The sequence below is a fragment of the Xenopus laevis genome, chromosome 6S (assembly GCF_017654675.1).
Source record: "Xenopus laevis strain J_2021 chromosome 6S, Xenopus_laevis_v10.1, whole genome shotgun sequence".
In the NCBI taxonomy this organism is placed as follows: Eukaryota; Metazoa; Chordata; class Amphibia; order Anura; family Pipidae; genus Xenopus; species Xenopus laevis.
In genome coordinates, this window is record NC_054382.1 from 10,138,069 (window position 1) to 10,161,799 (window position 23,731).

Consider the following 23,731-nt stretch of genomic DNA (forward strand, 5'->3'; position numbering starts at 1 on the left):
TTTATTTGAATAGTTTTCTTTTTCATTATTTCATTAGCTCGTCCCACATAAATGGTCTTTTGCTGCCCAAATCTGGCATCTCTTTTCTCAGTCTCTCTGCATTTAATTAGACCTCCCTGACCCATTTCTCTTTCAACGGGTGAGATAACATCCTCTGTCGCTCATTCACTCTGTTTACTTTCCTTTCATGAGCTAACACTTACAATGTGAGTTTTATTCCCAGTCAGACAGTTTAAAATGCCCATTTATTATGTTTCCTACATAGAATATTCTCTCCAACATTCCATATATTTTTCTTAATTAGATCAGATAGATGAGCTATAACACCACCACCAGCTGCTATTCATATATTGCAATATAAATGTAACCCTGAGTGCTTCCTTGTGCATGACCTCCATGCTCTCAAGACAGTCTTGGGTTCTAGTGGCCTTCAAAGAAGTATCATTTTTTTTATCTGAATTCTTTTAACCATATCCACCCAAGCTTGTCAGCTTAAGATGAGGGGTACCTCTAATAGCCAGCACAAGACAATTATTTACTGTGAAAAGCTGAAAGGCAAGGTTGTATGCTATCTGGCCTTACATGTAGATTCATGGATAGAAGATGTTGCTCTTTGTCATTTAGAAATATTCATGGAGTTTGTACACTCTATCCACCTTCTTTTTGCTCACCAATATTAAAGAAAGGACAAACCACAGGCCATCCCAAAGCAATTCCCAGTTCTCTTTTGCCAGTTTTTGTCCTTTATTTTTCATTTAGTACATAGAAGTGCTCATGAGCATTGCGTTGAAATCACAACTTGACGTTATTGACACACGTTTAGGGTCAAAGCTATCTGAGAGTCTGCTTGAGGGATTTTTGGACTTTTGGGGTTTAAATCTAAAATGCAACAGTGGTGTTTGAAGAGTATTCAGATCAACAAATTAGAATGAAGCATAAGCCTCAAGTTTTGAATTTCTATTTTACTGCATACTTTCTATAAAAGTTAAGACTATTGCCTTTGTAGATACTCAGATACTTGCAATTGCGTTATCTTGATGTGTTACATTTGTCTCTTGGAGAGCTAATGCCATTACTTGAGTTATCATGCTGTGATACATGGTTACTCTGCTTTCATACATCATCAATATGGCAGCCAACCGCTCCTTCAGGAGAGCATAATAATGACATCACTGTTTCCTTAGTGACACGCCAAAGTCAAATCTGTGGGAAATTGCTTTATGTCCCACTTACTGAATGTCATGGTAATACATGTTTTTTAGACTTGAGACAGCTGCAGTTTAAGACTAATCTTTTTAGTCTTCCCTAAAGGGAATGTTTCTTTACATTATTGAAAAATGATAGCTTTTAGGTATTTTTAAAAATGATTTCAAATGCTGTATTCAAACTCAAGATGGTATTCACGTGAAAATTACACCGATGCCTTTCCCAATAACTTTACCAAGCATCTATAAAAAACTACAGTTTTTGTCTGCGACAGAGAAGCAGTGCTAGTTTCCCTTTGATTCTCATTTTAGTAATGCACCCCATCCCCGTTTGTGGTATTTGGGAGGTTTATGACTCCCCCACATACAAAATGCTATCCCATGAGAGTAGCAATAAAACCATAAATAAAACGAAAAAAGTTGTGGCTTTCTGAGAGTGGATTCCGGGCATGGATGGACATAGTTGAGCAAGCTCTTTGAAAATAATAAATCTGAGTCCTAGAGGCTAATTTCAGTAATATTAGTGAAAGAAATGCTAGGGCCTCACCATACAGACTGCGGAAGAACAAAGGCCAAGCCTCTGCATTATGCACTTGCATTTGCCTTCATCCGAGCAGAGGTTATGTTTCTGGGTGCAGACGCGTAATACAGAACCTTGCATTTTGGCACCAAAATCTGCCATGTCTGCCTGCATCTGAGTGGAGGTAATCTGTGTTTCTCTGCAGGCCGAGATCCGTATGTGTGGGCCTAAGCTAAAGAACTTAAATGGTTACAAAACTCAGTGCATAAATACTATTCACAAAGACCAATGTGCCTGTTGTTAATTTTTTGAAATGGCATGCAGGAATTCTGGGGAGCTATGGAATTACTGCCATTTTCAGTCTAATAGTAATTCCAAGGATCTCCTTATGAATTACACCAAACGAATCAAACATCATACAGTTCTTGACACTGTCTTGTCATGCTGGGAGTGATTGAATCCCTAGAACAACTTGCATTTTACATAAAGGGGGCTCTTTGGGTCATAATTACCACATATGGACTCTAGGGTCTTTGCCTTAGGAGGCAGCTTTATAGGGGGCAGCCCTTGGGTGGCTATTTGGTAAAAGGAATTTTACCATATTTTTGTGGACTAATTTCTGTGTCACAGTTGGTCTCGGCTCGGTTTCACCAGTAGTGTGACCACCGTTGGGCTTCGGGAGGAGCCCTCAGCTTACTTGGGTGCCACCTGGACTTAACGAGGGGTGCAAGGCGAGATGTTCTGGCTGGCAAAGGGGCACAGCTGTTAGCAAAGTCTTTTGGGCCAAAGGTCACGGTACAAAAGGGTTAGGCAGAAGGATGGTCAGACAGGCTGGGTCGAGGCAGGCGGATATCAGAAACGTCAGGCAGGCAAGGGTCAAACAGGGTAGTCAATCAAGGGGTTAAGCTGGAAGAGTTGTCGTAGGCAGGCAAGGGTCAGGATACAGAATGCAGAATAGTCAGGGAACAAGCAGGAGTCAAAACTGGATAATCAGGACAAACAGATACAGGATCAGATGCACAAGGCTCAGGAACCACTAGAAACCAAGTTCTATCACGGGCACTGGCTGGGGGTCAGAATGGGCCTTAAATACAGTCAAAGTTCGCGCCAAAACGTGCGTCAATGCGTGCTGGCACAATCACGCCAGCATGCCAATACCTTTAAGAGGCGCGCCCTAGGAATCAAAGATGGCGCCGGAGCATCCATGCGGTGGGCGTCCCCGCCGCACAGGTAATTTTATTACATCTGTAATTTAGACATGAATAGTAATGGCATTTTAATGGCATTACCTTTGCATTGACAGTATTTTCCTTTAGGTCAAGTCAAGGTCCTTTTGATTCAACCCAAAACTTCCGCTTTACAAATGAACAGCTTTAGATTTGTCAAGAAGGCAACTAGGCAGAAGTAGAAACATGACTTCAGGTACAATTGGAATTATCATAAAAAATAATATGTAAATGTTATATGAGCCTTCTAGTTTCTCCCTTACACCAAAACATGGCACTGGAACAGACCAGGAAGCAATAAGCTTGGAACCTTCATAGCAGGGGCCTGACGCGTGCATGGATCTGTGATAAGCGTCTATTTGTGTAAATTTGTGATTAGTGCTTCTTTATTCGATTTGACTGCAGCTCATAAATTGGCTGAGACACAAACACAAGTAGGTAAATTCTGTAGAAATTGTGTTCTCTGGGGAACGAAAGGGATTGCATATGCATGACAAGTAACATTATGTTTTAAAACAATGTAACTAATTAGCAAAATAATCGTCTCCTGTTTACTAATCAGAAACAGCGTCTGCATAACCAATCAGTAGCTTGCTGCGGACGGTGTTAAATTAAAACAGAGATGAAAGGCTACATATTTTATCATTCGGAAAGGATACTCTTTAGCATTGAGTTAACGATACCTTCATTCCAGGCTTTTAATTTATTTCTTACAATGTAAAGCACACTTGCGGAGTCATCTTAATAAAACATGATTAGTGCAAGTTGGTGGGTTCTCATGGCACCTGTGGACCACACACTGCACAATCTGTCACATCTTTCATTTCAACAAAGGCATAATGTTTTTATTTAGTAGAGGGACATGGTGACCCATCAACGTTAAATGTCTTCCAAAAGTTTGCTCCATCTGCATCAGTAAGGAACACTGTTTCCAAGAACTTTTGATTGGAACCCATTAGACTACTTCCCATACTTCAAGGACAAGCACAGGCCAAATACATCTAAACTCAACTGTCTTTCTCTGAAAGTGGAAAAGGTCCAATAGAAAAGTTGGTGGCTTTAAAGGAGTCATGAGACCACTACCATTTGAGTGGAAGGCGCCATGACATTATCTTTACATTGTTTCATTATTTACTGTGTATAAAAGGATAACCAGCCTGTGGCCCAACACATGGTGGTCAACGATAACTACCATAGCCAGATAAATGATATCACAAGGTGATCAAACTTGTAGTTCAGTAAAAATTGGGCATCCATGACAAAAGTTGCTATTATGCACTTCTTGGATCCATTTCTTCTCATATTGTATCTCTTGGGGCATGCAAACACCATGCATTTCCTTTTAGCATTTAGGGCGACCTTCTCTAAAAGCCACCACATTACTCAACCCTAGTTTAACAATATGTGGAACCATCTAGGTGCAGTTTACTAGTGTAGTGCATGTGCTGTCTTCCCGTTAGAAATTACTGTTGGCCCTGGAGCAGTCAACAATTATAGGACACTTCTAGAGGTCCAAAACTCATCATTCTCTTGCACCTAACATACAAAGTGCAACAGAGAGGTCAGGTTGATCTGTGATTGGATCACCCTCCCCCCCCCCCCCACTACCCACGGCTTTTGCTCAAAAGGTCAGTACATTGTATAGGGGGTGACAGATTCTGGAGATGCCGGGAAAAGCTAGAAGCATGGACGTTATAACTAGGAACTTTTTGTTTAGAAATGACTAAAACTCTGAAGCCCTCTTTAATTAGCCTGGAATAAACGGCTGCCCTTTGATTTTTGGGGAGATGATCCTAGACCAAAGTAATCACAGCAAACAGCTCAAGCTGAGTTAAACGATGGGCCATCAACAATTACCGCTTAAAGGACAGTTGGAAGTAATCAGCAAATCCTTCGGAATTCAATCACTCATAATCAAGCTTTTGCTTTTGAGTCGACCTACGCCTACAGGAGCCTGTTAATGTCTGTTTATAATGTACAGCTTGAAGTTAAATAGGGATGAGGGAATATTGAAATGATTATGGTATTTTTGGGGGTAATGTAAGTCATGAACAGAAAACATTAAAAAGCACATTTCACATCGGGATATTGTTTGTTAGATGATTATTGCAGGGAAAATTTTAATTGCACAATCACTATCACCTTATTTGTACCCAATATGCAGTATTGTAGTGTAAAATTCCAGTGCAATTAGTAGCTAGGTAGCTGCCACCGCAACATGTGCATGAAGCACATGCACATTAAGCTTTCATTTTGGTGAATAATATGCAAGTTGTGTTGCATGTTTTCCCCCTTGTGTTTGTGTTGCAATGGCATCACATCTGGCATGCACATTTAATAATGACATTAGCACCCATTTTACTTGGCACTAGTTGGCTATTGACACAACCCACTAAGGGAACAATTTTAGGGATTCTTGGAAAAATACTGCATTTTGGGTAAAAAGTAGTAATATGTCCCATTTTGCTTCACCAAAGAAATTGCCAAATTGTGTTTTTGTTTTTCTCAGTTTTTCTGCACTCATTTTTCAGCGCACAATACATTGCAATCTGTGGCCATTTTTATTAACTGAAAACCTGCTCATCTCTAGTAAAAAACGGATGATGTGCATCCAAAAGTTTTACACTAAAGGGCAAATTTTCGCCAGCGAATGCTCCGCCACACTTCGTGCCACTTTGCCAGGAGTAAATTTGTTACCACTTTTTTTTAAAAACACCAGCGTTTTTTAAAACTTGTATGACTTTCCAGCATACAGGATATGATGTCACTGACATAAGATGGAGGAGGATGTAGCTTCATCTTATAAGTTCACTAGGTATAACCCAATGAAGGAAACTCTGGGGAAAGGGGTAACGTTCTGTAAAATTTGCACTTTAGTGAATTTGCGGAGTAACGATTGTTCTCCTGAGTGAAAGTTCGCCTGGCGATAGGGCACAAAACTACTCTAGCGACAGTCTCTACGCCTGTTGTAAGGCGATGAGATTTCTGGCAAAGTTTTGCTAGAGATGGCCACTTCCCCCTTTAGTAAATCTGCCCCCAAGTTGGAAGTTTATTGGGCAGTGTTTGGCGCCCGCCGCATGGGTTTTCCCAATTGATACCTGGCAGAAAATCCCAGAGATGCAGATGCAGAGATGAATGTAGTCGTCCTGCAAATTGGCATTGTGTGTAAAAGCATGTATTGATGCCTGGGCGTCCTAGAGTTCCTACTGATGTGTCATTTCACACTTGCTCCAAAAAATCATGTCCAGATGTGGGAGCTACTGCCTGGGTCGAAGGTGACAGTAGCTCCATGGCTTCCAAGTGTCAATAGTTGAAACTGTTGCAACTGTGCCAAACTTGGCAATAGAAGAAAGGAATTGGCATTGATTGTTACTATACAGAATTCAAGAAGAGCAAGTGCCTATAATAAAAAAAAATATTGTACATTTGTTTTCCAGTAACAGATAATGGTGCAGTACTTGCCATTTTTATTAAGGTATAATAGAGTATTTGCTGATGTACTGGCTTTGCAACCAATCAGATATTTGCTTTCATATTCTAATACGGAGTAGACTAATTAAAGGGCATGTAAAGTCTAAAATAGAATAAGGCTAGAAATGCTGTATTTTGTATACTAAATATAAACATGAACTTACTGCACCACAAGCCTAATCAAACAAATGATTTATGCTTTCAAAGTTGGCTACAGGGGGTCACCATCTTGTAACTTTGTTAAACATCTTTGCAAGACTAAGACTGTGCACATGCTCAGTCTGGTCTGGGCTGCTTAGGGATCGTCATAAACAAAGCTGCTTGAGTTCTGCATGGCTGGGAAGTAAGTCGGGGGCTCGCCCTGCTGTTCATAAGTATGATTGTTTCCCTGCTCAGCAGTTAGGGACCGTCTGACAATTCCTATCCACAGCAGTAAATGAAGGGAGAATTTCACTGCATACAATCAGGTTTCTTATAAAAACAATACACATCTTTTAATTAAAGTATATTGGAGATATATTTCTTTTTCATTAACTAAAGTAAAAATGGGATTTTATTTTATTGCCTTTACATGCCCTTTAACGTCTGCTTGTGATAAACTTAGCACCTTAGTTGTGCAAATGTGTTTCTGCTAAATATTTTTATCAGCAGCACCTAGTAATCCCATTTGGCCAGAATGGGAACAATCTAGGACACTGCGGTTGTGTTCTCCCATCAGAATACCTATTTATGGAATGGATAAACATGTATATGCTCGCTTTTGGGTTTGGATCGCTGGAAACGGTGCCGGGAACCGAAGTGATGAAACAGAAATACCAAACGATCCATCATTTTCCGCTTTGCTCTTTCCACAAGAGGAAGAGAAATGATATGAGCAGCATATTCCATCTGCATTAGCCAATAATGTGTGTGTTGTTTTTATTTGGCACAATTATACAGTAATTGTTCATTGTTAAAATCCTATTAATATTGCACTCCGTAACCTCGCAAACAGCTCGTGGGTGAAGTATTAGCCGAGTGATATTGCTGCTCATGCTTTATCTGTTGGCAAGCAGATTTATGCCTCGCAGATTCGTGGCGAAATAAATTAATAAATGGGATTGGAAAGTTATGAATCTGAAGAAGAAAAAAAAGAGAGAAAGGAAGAGATTTAAGATTATTTGTTTAATTTGCTTTGTGCAGATTGAATAAACGGAGCCCAAAACTGACCTCCTTCCGTGCTCACATTTCAGTTCTAAAGCTTCGAGGCACTTAGCAATATTGGCTTCATTAAGTGCAATGCTAAAGGCAGATCTTTGGCTGTCCGTCAGAGATTTGTCTCCAGTAGGACAGGGATTCACAGAATTATCTGTAAATACAGCAACATAACGGCACATATTGTATTATTCAAGAACAGACTGGGGAACCATGCCTGGGTTTGATTGAGCAGTTTGGCTGATTCTGACATACTGCCAATAAGGACACTCATGGCTCCCCGAAGGCTCCTTTCAACAGACTATTCTGTGATATAGTTGGATTTGGTTTAATTTACCCATGCTAATTATTTCAACTGCTGATGATACTTCTTGACTTGTGCAAGAGGCACTGGCAGATGCTGAATATAGTCCAGTAGAAGGTCTATTGACCCAAAGAGAAAGGTCATTTGAAAGCCCAAACCGTGCACAATATCAGACCCTTTAGCTGTGGGGCAATTGGTTCCGGCCAAACTGTTGATCGCTGCAGTTAAATACTTGAATATTCCTTCTACAATTGGACCTTAAAGGGATACTGTCATGGGAAAAATTTTTTTTTCCAAAATGAGTCAGTTAATAGTGCTGCTCCAGCAGAATTCTGCACTGAAATCCATTTCTCAAAAGAGCAAACAGAATTTTTTATATTCAATTTTGAAATCTGACATGGGGCTAGACATTTTGTCAATTTCCCAGCTGCCCCAGTCATGTGACTCAGTGGGCTTTAGCCAAGGACAATTTCTATGAATGGCTTCTTTTTTCTTTTTCTCATACAGTATTGGACTAGAGCAGTGGGGCCCACCAGGGCTGCAACAGCAAGTGCCCTCCATGCAACCCCCTCCTGATGTCCACCTCCCTCTCTGTGTGCACACTCTCAACGTCACATCCTGTAACAGTGGGCCCTCAGTGTCACAATTATTTTGGGCTCTAAGAGGCCTGATCCAACACTGAACTTGCTATGTTTATTTGGAATCCTATAGGAGAAATGGACAGTTGCTCCAACTCCTGATGAAAGCTCTGCCATGACAGGTCAATGTTCTTGATTACATAGTCCCCTAAGTATCTGAAACTATGATCATCAACAATATGTTATACTCCTGGCCCCAACCTATTCATGTGAACTACAAATCAAACTTCATGTTGACAATAATCCATATAATACTCATAAAAGAAAATCCTTACAGCAGGTATACTTTTGGCATTTGTGTGTATCCAGTGTGCAGCCAGGTGGGTTGTGTGAATGATTATGTTATAGGCATGAAAAATATATTTCTGAGCAATATATAAAACCAGGTAGCAGACAAAGTCTTTCTTGTGGGCATGGGGGATGGAGATGAACATTGAGAGGCTACATGGAGTTCATGGGACATTGCTGATCTATAGTATCTATAGTGTTTAGATATATATTAAGCTTTTCAATGTATAGAAAGAGGGATTTTATTGAAGCCCACCTGTACGTATGTTTGGTGCTAGAGTCCTGTGCGGAACCAATTTTTCAGACCCAAACCCGCAACCTACGACCTATACCGCAATGTGCATATTTACCCAGCTGGGATCCGCTACCCGACATGATCTGCAACTGAATAGGCAACGCGATCTGCAACCAGCTGACCACCATTAAACAGGAAGTGCTGTTGTTGCGAACCAGAAGTGATATCATCGGAAGTGGGAGGAGACAGAAAAACATTTTATAACATTTTAAAAGGAGTAAAATATAGACAATATAACATAAGATAAAAAAATATATGAGACCCACAACCCGACCCACAGACCCGCACCTCTACCCAAACCCAAAAATCCTACCCTCATCCTGCAAAGTACCTGCTTTCCTACCTGACCCACTGCAGGACTCTATTTGGTGCCTCCATAGAACAAAAGCCTAAGGAATCCATGAAGTCTTCGTTCACAGCAGTGTTTATACTGCATCCAACAAGGCATTCATGCATTAAAGAAAAACCCTTAATGACAGTGTTTTTTCTTTTGGAATTCAAATGATATTTCACGCTAATGTTTATGAGAGAGGAATGAAATGATCCTTTATCGTATGGCAGATGTGTGCAGTTAGGGCTTAGGCACAGCAGCAGTTATAGGATCGGCATAATACACACACACAACGTGACTCATAACCCTCCGTAGCATATAAGAAATATTTGTGATTATAATTACATTAACATACAGTTATGAATTCGGTCCTCGGGGGAGTAGCTTAGCTTAGATAGATTTTCACAGTCCTGACAGTTTGCATCATCTTTTTAGGCAAAGGCATCTTAAAGTGATGACGCGCCAATTAGTCACACAGCTTTATAAAAAGTCACTTTAATTATAAGAGACTTAGCAAACTTTTTCCCGCAACTGAAACAAAACTTAAAATGCCATACAGAACAGCGCTGGCATGGATGTAAGTTTATGATATCTTTATAGGTTATGATTACATTTAGGAGGCTGTTCCTACAGAATTGTGCCACAGTTTCATTGGTAGCTCTTGTAACAATGATGAGAAAACTAAGGGGGCTGTTCCTCCTTGTATGGGACCTGTTATCCAGAATGCTTGGGACCTCGGGCTTTCCGGATAAGGGGTTTGAATCTCTATACCTTAAGTCTGCTAAAAAAAATGTTAAAATTTAAATGTTAAATAAACCCAATCAGATTGTTTCGCCTCTTGTAAGGATTGAGTATACCTAAGTTGGGATCAATTACAAGGTACTGTTTTAGCATCACATTTGGTTTTTTTAAGTATAATGAATTCTATGGGAGATGATCTTCCTGTAATTCTGAGCTGTGTGGATAATACACAGTAACATAGTGCTTCCATACCTGTACTGTCCAGACTATGAGCAAATTTAGGGGACTGTTCCTGCTGAATTGTGCTTAGTACAGGGGAATACCTATGCTGCCACGGTTTTTTGTAAAAGTACTTGGCAGAGCACTCTGTTTAAAGCAGAGACACACGCTGCAATTCGGGGAGATTAGCCGAGAGTTCAGATTAATACTCACTACTCTCCATAGCAGAGAGGAGTAATTATAAACTAATCTGGAATGTCCAGCCACTTCTTGATTTATCTTGAAATTTCCTCCTACGCTTGGAAACGTTGCCGTTTGCACGGCGGAATTTCTCTGCTCATAAGCTCCTCTATTTACAGTCTTACAGGCTGATACATAATGATATTGCTACCCATTACATACATCATACATTATTCCCTTCAGGGGAGATCTGCTGTGACTGTACCAGTCCAGTAAACATTGTAGTTTGAAATCAAATAAAGGTCTTGAGTAGTGATGGGCGAATTTGCGCCGTTTCGCCGAATAATTAGCGAAATTCGCGAAACGGCGTAAAATTTGCGAAACGTTTTTTCGAAAAAAAAAATTCACGCCGGCGAATTTTTGCCGCGAATGTTCGCGGGCTTTTCACAAATTTATTCGCTGGCGGCGAATCGCGCAAATTCGCCAGGAATTCGCACCTGCCGAATAAATTCGCCTATCACTAGTCTTGACCTCAGAGTGCCACAGTGATTATGCTTTAAATGATAATCATATTTTCCTATTCATCTGAGGCTTTTTGTCCGACTCATTTCCCTGTTCTTAAAGAAAATCTCATATTACTGCATAATCTCCCCGAATCTGAGCGTGTGTCTCTGCCCTTAATCAGTATAATAATATAGGCTGTATATTAATGTTGTAGTTGCATCAATCATGGTACACTCCAAATACAGTACTTTAATTTAGTGAATGCCAATTGCTTTATTAGTTTAAAGGCAGCCCTGCATACTCCCAATTTGAGATGATATACTGTATTGATAGAAAAGACTGCGGGGAGATGATCTTAGTTCTTCTCACCTGGCAATGCAACACAACCATATGGCTGAGATCCGGTGCCCTGTAAGTGAATTCCTTCACCGAGCGGCAGGTACATCAGCCATCCCCATGTGTGGGAACATTGCAGTCAATGGTGAATGATAATCATTTGCTTCAAATTTATTTGTATGTGCAATAGGAATCAGAAGAGATAGAGCTGAGCATAATAATAATTTGAAAATGTAAGTAATGACACTGATGACTGAGGATTAAATCAGAATATTATAAGACGTGGACCATGACTTGGAGGCCTCGCTCCCACTAGAAACTTGATTTGATGGTGCAAAAATGCACCATTTGCTGTGATCTCAATGCAGAATAAACTCTTGAAAGAAATTAAATATAACAATTGAAACCCTTTTACAGCATCCATAGGGCAAAGAGTTTTTTCCAGATTGGGAATAGGTAGCCATCCAGCCACCCTCCCCTCTGTAAGGAGGTAGAAAAGGCAAAGAACACTCTTCCCCTCCTGGCCAAACTGCCAGTACAGTGCTAAGGGGAGAACCCATTAAATGTTCTCTTTTCTGTAAAGGAAAAAAAAACAGCCTTTCTATATTTTCAGTGTTTTCCCCTATTAATAACATTGGTATTAAGCATTATTTTTACTGGCCAGTTGGCAGTACCCATAATTAGTGATGGGCGAATTTATTCACCAGGCGCGAATTTGCGGTGAATTTGTGAGATTTGCCGCCAGCGAATAAATTCGCGAAACGCCCGAAAAAAATCGCCCGAAAAAATTCGCCGGCCTCAAAAAAAATTTCCGCCAAAACGGACGCCGGCGTCAAAAACGGGCGCCGGCGTAAAAAAACGGGCATCGCCATCAAAAACAGGCGTCGGCATCAAAAACGAGACGCCAGCGCCGTTTTGCGAATTTTTCGCCGTTTCGCAAATTCGCCCATCACTACCCATAATATAGCAAGCATTGGGTCATAAGATTAGCCAGTAATGGTGCATCCACTCTGGAAAAAAATACATTTATTTGACACAAGCCACGTTTTTATAGACTTGTAAAAAAGGAATTAAAGGTGGAGAGCATAGAGATATCGCTTCACAGCACAGAAAAACAAAGAACTGCTCTTACAACCAAGCAGATGGCTCTGCTCTCAAGGCCAGGGTACTAGAGACCAAAGCTAGCTTGAGAACAGAATCTATAGAAATCAGGGGGGTTCCCAGGGAATTCTGCATGTACAGAATGTTATTCCCCCTCTCTAGTCAGATGTGCATTTTATTATCTCTCACTTGCAACTGTGAATTCATTCCTACTACACCACAGATACAGATTAAAAGCATACTTGAAAAGTCAACTTCCTACTTACCTCAAGGGCCTAATGAAGTGTAGCTGTATCATTTGGCTGCAATACAAGGACACAGGTTCACCAGCCCCAGGACAACAAAGTTCTGACCTCTGGACAGGGAGCAGCTTTTTATGCAGGGAGATCTGATCCTTAGTCTCATAGTCTCATAAAACATCCCTATATAATGTATGAGCATTTAGAAAGTCAATGTATATTGACTGATACTTGAGTTTTGTGGCTGCCCAGTTTGTTTAAAACAAATCTCTAGGATTCACCCTGTCACTCCTGCAGCTCTCCCTTGGATTAAAGTGGAACTTCGTCCAAAAGGAATGTCAGAATTTATGAAGCATTTATTATCTATTTGGGACTCTATCAAACATTCTACTAAACTGGTTTCCCCTCCTAAACCAGCTACCCCATTGTGGGGTAATCCAGAATTCCCACCTGGATTAGAATTTACTCCTTTCAAATGGTGGCGCTCAAACCATATAAACTATATTAAAGATCACCCGACTGGTAAAATAACTTGGGAAGCATTTGAAAGTCAATTTCTTCCTCCTATTACTGAAAAATTTCGATTTCTACAAGTTCAGCATAATCTACACTCAATAAATATTAAATTGAATCTTCCTGATAGTCCTGATAGTTCTGAACTAGAGACTATATGTATGAAACATCTCCACTCTAAAGGCCTAATCTCCACTCTGTACCAAGCTTTAATTTTACAAACTAACGAAACTCCTCCATCATATATAAAAACCGGGGTGCAGGAATTACGGCAAACTTTAGACCCAAAAGCGTGGGAGAAGATGTGGGAAGGAACAAGTAAATGTTCCATTAATTTAGGTCAAGTTGAAACTTCTTACCTGATGGTACTTAACTCCCTCGCGCCTACATAAAATGTTTCCATCTCAATCCTCAGTTTGTCCTTAGCAATTGTGGAGGAGAAGGAATGATGGCCCAAATATGGTGGCAATGCCCTTTAGTACAGAGATTTTGGTCAAGAGTTTTTGCAATAATTGACTCTATTACTCAGATTAATATTCGGAATGACCAATGGATAGCTTTATTTAACAACTGGATACCCAATATTAATAGTAATTCTAGAAAATTAATCACATTTATTTTCACAGCAGCCAAACAACTAATTGCCAAATTGTGGAAGACTCGACAACTTTCAATAACAAAATTAAAAGCACGGATACAGCTGTAATGATAGTTCAAAAATTTAACTCTTTTTGATCAGGGACTCATAGCAAATTTATACAAATATGGCAACTTTGAGCACCTTGGGCCATCAGTTTGGGTCTTAGTTTATCTTCTCTTTCAGCATAGGGTGGATGTCCTTAGATCATTTTTATTTAATTGGTTGTAAGGTTATGACTAAATTGGGTCTCACAAAGATAGTAGGTCAGGGCTATATAATAAAAAACATTGACAGAACTTGATTAAGGTCAATTAAAATGGGCAACAAGTTTGATTTTAAGTTGTAAGTTTATTATGTTTGTATGTACAAATGTGAACACAACAGTCTTTTCATTTCTAATTTTCCTTTTATGTTAACTTTTTGTATTTGATCTGTGTACAATATGAAAAATTCAGAAAGAGTGTATTACAGTTTCTGTAACTAAAATGACAACTCTAATAAAAACAGATATATAAAAAAAAAAATCAGCAACAAATCTCTAGGACACAAAGGCCCCATATAAGGTCTTTATGGAGTCCAAATTGGGGCAAATTGCAAAGGCTCTGCAGATAATTCAGCACCAATGAGCAGTGGGTAGGGTCAGTTGGTAGATATTAATTAATCTTTTCCAGCCTGTGACTCTTCAGTTGTTGAAGTTCAATTCTTCTTTGGCTTTCTACTGATGCTTGTACCTTAGGGCCATACTCTGGGCAGTCTCAGTTTGTATGAACATAGGCCCTTCCTCATATTTGGATTTCTCTTCCATTGGTTTATGATGTGCAAAGATTGCCTTGTTGGAAGAACCATGCACATTGCAAAAATGATCAAATTATCCATCATATGGGTAACACTGACTTTAATCTGTCCATTTTAACTCTCTTACAATCCACCTAAAAAGCCTGGACACAGCAAGACAAAAACAGGCTTGTAGGATAGTAGTCATTAAGTGGAAAAGTCAATAATGTAAGCTCTTTGGAACTACGGTATTGATGAAAGGCCAGGCAATCTTAAACACTGGTAGTTCTGTAACACTGAAACAATAGCACATATAAAAGCAAATGAAAGTAGAGAGGGAAGTTCCTTCTCTTTTGTACATTATGTGCTGTCCGCAGATTTTTTTTATGTAATAATTCAGCACCAAGGTAGTTTTAATATGAGCAGAAATGGTACCTGGTATTTAACGATTAGCAGTTATGAGTTTCTAGCTCAAGGTGGAAGAGCCTGATGTATATAATCCTGAATCCTCAGGCTACTTCTAGGGGTACAAATAAGTTAGTGACTCCAGATGCCTGGGTCAAAAAAAATCACTTTGCCCTTGTATGGTAGCATATACTGTACCAAATCGAATGGGTTATCTGTTACTGGACCCCAATCACAATTGTATAATTATTAACAGGGGTGTATGGACATTTCTTGTTGGATAGAGAAGCATAAGAAAAAGAAGATGAGTTAATGGGTTGTGTGCTGTCATTAGTCCCTATGACCATTGTTAACCTGCACTGCTTTGGAGACAGGTGACTCCTAAGGGCTCATTTAGCCAGTGGCTAATCTAAACTGGCCAAGGTTTCATACACATTGGTGACAACTCACGGCTGGTTTTCTCCCCCCGTTCATTGTTCTGTGCCAGAAACACAAGCTTCTAGTTTCTTTATCTGGTCATTATGGCACAGTCCATTCAGGTCACGGAGAGATGGAAATGCTAAATAGTCTCCTGATAGCTACATCAGAGGCAATTTGCATATTAATGCCAGATTTACTAAATAAATTAAGCAAATTGTAAAATGGCCAGTTAACCTTCTAAAAGTCCCTGAAAGTCATAGCAAAGTCAAGTATCCCTTGTGATGCACAAGCTGTGGTTTTTAGGGCTCCCTCCAAGGATATATTTCATGTTTTCAGTGTTATTCCAAATCTGTAAGTTTCTAATTCTTTTAAAGGCATAGGATAGTGATCATAAGTTTGACAAAATGCTCCAAATAAATCAAATCTAAGGATTTTCTTGTTGCTGTTCCTATGCATTTTCATAGACAAATTTGCAAATGTAGATAAGTATCCATTAGTGCATAGGTTGCATTTACCTTTATATTCTTGGTGCTTCTGGGCCTATTTGTATTTAAGAATATTATTTCTTATTTTAGCTAAAGCAGTTTAAAGGGTGCTGTTATCAAGGGCGCTCAAGAATAGTTATAAGGAAACCCTGTTCATGTAAGTTTGGAAATGTGCAAAGAAGGAATCTAAAGGGACTAGATCAAAATTGTTCACAATGGGAAAATGGGAAATATAATTATGAATATATTATCAACTATATAAATATATTATTATAGCAAAATAGAAATTATAGTTATTAAAGAAAATGTGAACCTATGGAAAAAAGAATGTAAAATTGGTTGGATTGCTCTTCTGAGCACTTTTGCAACTTGCATTTAGTGCTGAAAAAGAATTTCCAAAAACAAAAAGGTCTTGAGAGGTTGCTCTGCTTGTAAAATTATATTTAATTCCCAATACACGCATAGATTAAATCATACAAAAAAATGATCTGTGCATGTAAGCATTGCATATAGTGTGGATATTAGTTGGTCTAGGGATCAGGCAGGTCATTTGGACAACGTCAGGCAGTGCATTGAAATGAAAAGGAACAATAGAAAGGCAGTGGGTGCCCCGGTTGTACAATCTCCTTCCATTTGCCTCTTTTGCAGAGAACATCACAAGACCTTCATTTTTTTATTAATTGACTTTTGACCTTCATGCTCATGTTGCATGCTTAGGGCAGTAGGCGCCAACTTCCACACCAACCACTTCTTCAGTCTTCTTCATTCTTCTGTACCTACTATAGATACTCAAAGGGCTATGGACTACACAGTAGCTATACAACTTTTAACCACTGTATACAGTTATCGGGTGATTTTGTTTTTTGCTATTTCAATTGACAATGACCATTGGCGGGTGCTGGAGGTGAAGAAGACTTTCAGGAACACATGTAGAGCAGAAGACTGTAGTATTCTATGATTGTTTCGTGATCCTGAAGCTGCTTTGATGCAAAAAACGAGAAATAGCTGTGGTAGTGTAAGCTTTCCTAACCATTCATTAAAACATATTCATGTGACAAGTGATTTTTAAAGTCTGCCAGGTAAGCTTTATGCATTGATAAACATAAGAGCAGATGATGGCATGTCAGATTAAATAAATGTTATTTTGATGCTACCTTACAACTTCAGCTACACTGTATATCTGCAGTGTTCTGCTGAATTAAATCTCAGTTATTTGTGTGAAGGGGATAGAACGATGGTAGGGGGATACTACAGTGTTTTATAGAGGAAGCCTAAAAGTCATTGAGATATATTTACAAGGATCTTGCTAATAAGGACTAAAAATATTTGAGATTAGTATTTAGTGCACCATATCACCACTTCAAATTAGATGATCCAAACCGATACACTAATTCTGGTCTCTTACATAAGAGAAGGTGTAGACGTTAAACTTTATACGCACAAAAATGATTGGGTGTGTCTGGTTCTTAACAAGTAAATAACAAAGTTTGGGGGACTGTATATTAGTATTCCATATTCAAACACTAGCCTGTAGTGCCTTTGTTTATGGCACAGGGCCATTCCAGCTCTCTTCAAGGGTTACACATTATACGGATAAGCTACACAGTTGAGTCTCTACTATGCTGGAAACTAGCCTCTCTAGCTCTTCTTATTGGAGAAATGAGCTTCTCAGTAACTGGCCTCTTGCAGCTTATGTATCTATTGCAATAGATATTCACCTTCCTTTACATGAATGGGGGTTCACTTTATTCTGCTCTGATCTAACCCACACTCACATTATCCAACATCAAATTCAGCAGGGCAGATATTTTTCACCCCAAGAAATCTCCATCCTGAAAAGTAGATGCTCTTCCATTTCTCATGTGCTACAGTATGGGACTTGTTATCCAGAATGCTTGGGACCTGGGGTTTTCCCGATAAGGGATATTTCTGTAATTTGGATCTTCATACCTCAAGTCTACTAGAAATATGTAAACATTACATAAACCCAATAGGCTGGATTGGCTTCCAATAAGGATTAATTATATCTTAGTTGGGATCAAGTGCAGGCTACTGTTTTATTATTACAGAGAAAAAGGAAATAATTTTAAAAAATTCAGATTATTTGATTGTAATGGTGTCTATGGGAGATGGCCTTTTGTAATTTGGAGCTTTCTGGATAATGAGTTTCCAGATAACGGATCCCATACCTGTACCTTCTTATAGCTTGCTCTTGTAGAGGTGTCCTACATAATCTTTACAGATATGTTTCTTAAATGACCAGGAGCACATTCCTGATATACATTTGACTAGACTATGATCCATATGGGTCCATAATGCATCCATAATGTATGTTGAAAAGGAGTTTCTCCCTCTACAGTGGATGTGAAAATCTGGTTCTCCAGCTATAATAACTTTTATTATTCTCATGTAAAACTTGTGATAGATAGGGATGTAGAGAACTGTTCGCGGGCGAACTAGTTCGCGCGAACTTCGACTGTTCGCGTCCGCCGCAAGTTCGCGAACGTCGCGCGACGTTCGCCAATAGGCGTTTGCGTCAAAATCGTTCGACCATTCGACCATTCGATCGCTAAAATCGAACGATTTTCGTTCGATTCGAACGAAAATCGTTCGATCGAACGATTAAAATCCTTCGATCGTTCGATTCGAACGATTTTCGGATGTTCGAAGTTCGCGAACTGTTCGCATTTTTTGCCAGTGTTCGCGAACGGCGTTCGCGAACACATACTCGGCGGTTCGCTACATCCCTAGTGATAGACATCTCTGCTCTTGAACTTCTGCATCCAGGGTTAAAATACAATTTTTTTCATTGATAATGGTTCCAACCCTTGTTGTCAGGCCCTTGGATATCAAAATTAAAAATACACCCTGTATAACATATATTTCTATAGCTTACATTGCATTTTTTTATACATGATGACTAAACAATTAGAAAAACATTCATCAACATAATTAGTGTCTACAACATAATTACTATTTTATCAGACCAAACACTTACCTAATATACAACGTTTTCTGCCATTTCCCAGGAGATGGAAATAGTGAGAGCTGAAAGTGCACACTACCCTTCAGATGATGGAAAGCAAATTTATGCATCAAAGTTACAATTTTCAGCATCATTTACACTAAACCGCACAGGAAGGCAGATATATAAATTGATATTCAAAGATGACCTTTATTGGAGATGGTGACAGCTAGAGCTGACTATGGAAATGCCGTAGCTCGACAGACAGAATTCATTATGAGGAAAAGATTTCTGTTTTTCTTCTGTATTAAATTTGCCTACAAAATATTTGCATCAGAGTGGTTTCGTGACAGACAGCTTTTCAAAGCAAACTCAACAATAGCTTGGTTTGGTTTTCATCATTCTAGCATGTCCATATGAGCCGTCTGAAAAATTGGAAACAAAAAAATCATTCTTACTTTTAACTTGTCTACTTATCTACTCTTGCAAGTATGTTCTATCTTGGTGAGTCCATAAATTGACTATCATCTAAATGGCTAGTTGTATGTTTACTTTGACAGCAAATTGATCTTGCATCTGAAGGCTGCGTTGAGTGCCATGTTCCCAGAAGGTTTTATCTGAAGAGTTCCAAACAAGTTATACTTCTATATAATGACACAGTGAGGAATTCCGTGCCAGGATTTCTCATGATTGTTTTTTGCAAATCCTTCCTATATTTTGGAATTAAATATATTTTTTTTGCTTTGGAATACTGAATGCATTTTTAATACATTTTGTGAAAGTAGAGTGCAATCTTTTCCAGCAAAGTCTTTGAAAATCTATTATGTGAATATAATCAACTGGATGCAATACTGTGGGAGAAGTTTCCGGAAACTCTAGTTCTATTTCATACAGTTTAACTATTTTGTTGGCTCAAAACAATATGGCCAACTATTCTCTATTGCGGAGGATCTCAAACTTTTTTTAGCCGTGAGCCACAGATGTAAAAAAGAGTTGGGGAGCAACATAAATGTGAAGAAATTATCCTTGCTGGTGCAAAATAAGGGTTGTCATAGGCCATTTGATAGACGCTGTATGGACTGACAACTTACAGGAGACTCTCTTTGACAGTTTTTTTATGCAACCAAAACTTGCTTCCAAGCCAGGAATTCAAAAATAAGCACCTCCTTTGAGGCCACTGGGAGCAACATCCCAGAGTTTGGTAAGCAACATATTGCTCATGAGCTTCTGATTGGGAATCACTGCTCTAGTGCAATCATGAGTCTGCTCATTCACATAGAATACTAGTTTGGTAGTTTACCGAAAAAGGGCCATTGTGTGGTCGTTTGTGGCTGTATAGCTGTTTCTGCATATGAGGCAGATTAGATACATGTCTAACTTGCCAAACATTCCAAAAGCCCAGCTCTACTCTGCAGAAGTCAAATCCACCAGCCCATATGCGAGGTCAAAGTTCATAAACAGCAAACTCTATAAAGTTGATTGCAGGCCCAAAACTTAGTGATGCCTATGGGTTCCTGGGCTTTAGAGTAGTGTTTCTAAAAACATGGTGTCAGCTCGTGTTGGAGTCTTACTTTAAATTTCAGCTTGTAAACTCCATATTTACCCATGTAAGACTACTGAGAATGTTGTTATATAATGGGGGATCTCAAATACTTTGTATTTCAAATTAGTGAGGATTAAGCAGCATTAGCTATGCAATATATGCTTCACCTTGAAGAAATAAGATTTATTCAACAATAAAGATCCCCAACCAGTGGCTCACATGTAACATGTTGCTCATAACCCCCTTTTACATTACTCCTAGTGGACTCAGGTAGGTTCTAATTTTTACATTTCTGGTTGGATGCAAGTTTAGGCATGCAGACACAGACATACTGCCAAACAGAGCTTTTTGAAGGATGGCAGGCTTCATATAGCTGTTAAATATTCTGTTGCAGTCCGTAACCCACTTTCATGCATGGGTGGCTCACCAATACTTTTTACATTTGAATGTGACTCCAAAAAAAAAAAAAAAAAAAAAAAAAAAGGTTGGTGGCCCCTGCTCTAGAGTATCCCTAAGTCACATGATGATGAAATGTAGCTCTGAAGACTTTAAGTAGATTTGTAGGGAACAGATTTCATGGGTCTTGCAGCTCCAGTATACTTCAGCATGCTGCAAGCTATTGGAGGAATGTTTAACATCCAGAAGCTGAATTGCCTCATGTTAGACTGGCCTTTGCTAAGTGCTACCATATACATTAATTATTCAGTGTATAAATAGGTGATTTATAATTTTATTTAGAAAATGTCCTGAAGGGGCCCCTTTCAGTCTGGGATCCCAATGTTAATATTTCTTGCTGCCCCTGCAAAATATTTTCTGCTGATTCTTCCAAATTATGATGGGACACTAGTAAGCACCTCTTTTAAGGACTATTAACCCTTAATGTTTTCCAGGTAATAATTATGAAAAAAGAAAACAATCTAATTTCTCTTGAAAGCTTCTTAGGTGAACATTGGACTATTTTTATACATTTAATTGCATTGGAACAATTTGTTTAACTAATGATTTAAAGATGAGTTGAATGAGAGCAATTACATTGTCAGCGTTAAGTAGTCAGTAATGAGTTGACAGACTGTGATTGAGCAATTATGCAAAGTGTTTATGAAAAAACAAAATAGTTTCTGGTTGCCTGTACAGTTTTACTATTGGCTTGGCTATTAAGGAGTTATTGTTTTCAGTTAATGCATATAAAATGTTGTCTAGTGCAGGAAATAGACACAGCCGCGAAACATTTATCATCACCTCAATTGACTTTACAGTTTAGTAGAATGCACTACTGTTCCACTGGAAGGAAAGGATGGGAGGCTCACAGTTTACTTACAGAATGGGAAAAAGTGAAAATTAAAGAGGAACAAGAGAAAGCAGATGGAAGAGAAAGAGTGATGGGCAGAGTAATATGGAGGAAGAAAAACAAGAATGAAAGGGAATGGAGGTTGGCATTTTTTTGGAAAGAATGAGGGGTTTGGGGCGAATTCCTACAGCATTTGAAACGATAGTTTAAATACTGCAAAAAGGTTAAGAGAGTGTTGGGTGATATAATTTGGCCTTGGAAGAAGATATGGTCAAAGAGAAACTCAGGGGAATTGTTGGCTTAAATGACTGCAGGAGTATATAGTGTAGTAAAGTCATACATACATTTTGAATAAATGACGTATGGAGAAGACAGTGGCAGATAGTGGTGTAAAGCTGGACTAGACTGGGCTGGACTAGACCAGTATTCCCCAACCAGTGGAGCTTGATAAAAGGCCCGAAGGCCTGAAACGTCGCAGACCAGGCTGTTTGCCATAAAATGTACCAATAAAGGCATTTTAAATTGATTGGTGCTGTACGAAAACTTCTTCTTTCCCCAACCAGTGGCTCATGAGCGACACGTCCCTCACCAGCCCCTTGGATGTTGCTCCCAGTGGCCTCACAGCAGGTGTTTATTTTTGTATTCCTGGTTTGGAGACAAGTTTTGGTTGCATAAAAAACAGGTGTATATCTATATGTGTATATGGATAGAGTAGTAAAGTGTGATATTGTTTTACTTAAGGAAATTGCTTGAATGATTACAAAGACGTTGACTGTATTGCCTTATTGTGTGTTTGTTCCTTTCTGGTTTTCATGACTTCTGAAGCAAGAAAGTTCAGATCTTGACCTCAAGACCAACACAGTGATAGCAAAGCAATTCTGAAATACTTTCACCAACAGGCTGTGATACTAATACGCTTCAATCCCACATGGATGTGGTAAAATCATGAAATAGATTCCAGTCATAGCAGGGTGATGCCTATACAGGTATTGGACCTTATCCAGAATGCTTGGGACCTGGGGTTTTGAGGATAACGGATCTTTCCATACTCTGGATATTCATACCTTAAGTCTACTAGAAAATCATTTAAACATTAAATACACCCAATAGGTTGGTTTTACTTTCAATAAGGATTAATTATATCTTAGCTGGGATCAAGTACAGGCTACTGTTTTATTATTACAGAAAAAGGAAATACTTTTAAACACTTGGTTTATTTGTTTGCAATGGAGCCTATGGGAGATGACCTTTCCATATTTCAGAACTTTCTGGATAACTGGTTTCCGGATCCCATACCCTTTTAACGGTTTAATACATTTCGATTGGTCTTTTTTTTTTGAATTTTGAGTTTATGGGAATTTATGGGAGTTTTTAGAATATACTCGAAATTAGATCCTTGATAAATTTTCCCTCCCTTCAACTAATAATCATAAAAAGCCTCTTTGTTATCTTTATCTTCCACCTAAAATAAATAATTAAAGTCCTACTGAAGGACAATCACATGATCAAAGAGGCACTCACTATGTTAATAGTCTAAGACAGTGTTCCCCAACCAGTAGCTCGTGAGCAACATGTTGCTCCCCAACCCCTTGGATGTTGCTCCCAGTGACCTCAAAGCAGGTGATTATTTTTGAATTCCAGGCTTGGAGGCAAGTTTTAGTTGCATAAAAAACAGGTGTACTGCCAAACAGAGGCTTCTGTAGGCTGCCAGTCCACATAGGGGCTACCAATAGTCAATCACAACCCTTATATGGCACCACCTAGGAACATTTTTCATGCTTGTGTTGCTCCCCAACTCTTTTTACATCTGAATGTTGCTCACGGGTGAAAAAAGATTGGGGACCCCTGGTCTAAGATGACCATTCATCAAGTGAGGATATTGGTAAATGGCCTGATTATAACTGAA

At 39.1% G+C, this 23,731-nt stretch overlaps 1 protein-coding gene across 3 annotated transcripts in view; it reads left to right on the plus strand.

Annotated features, from left to right (window-relative positions):
* LOC108719662 (dipeptidyl aminopeptidase-like protein 6) overlaps positions 1-23,731 on the plus strand; it is a 757,132-nt gene that overhangs the window by 569,539 nt on the left and 163,862 nt on the right. The window lies entirely within an intron of this gene.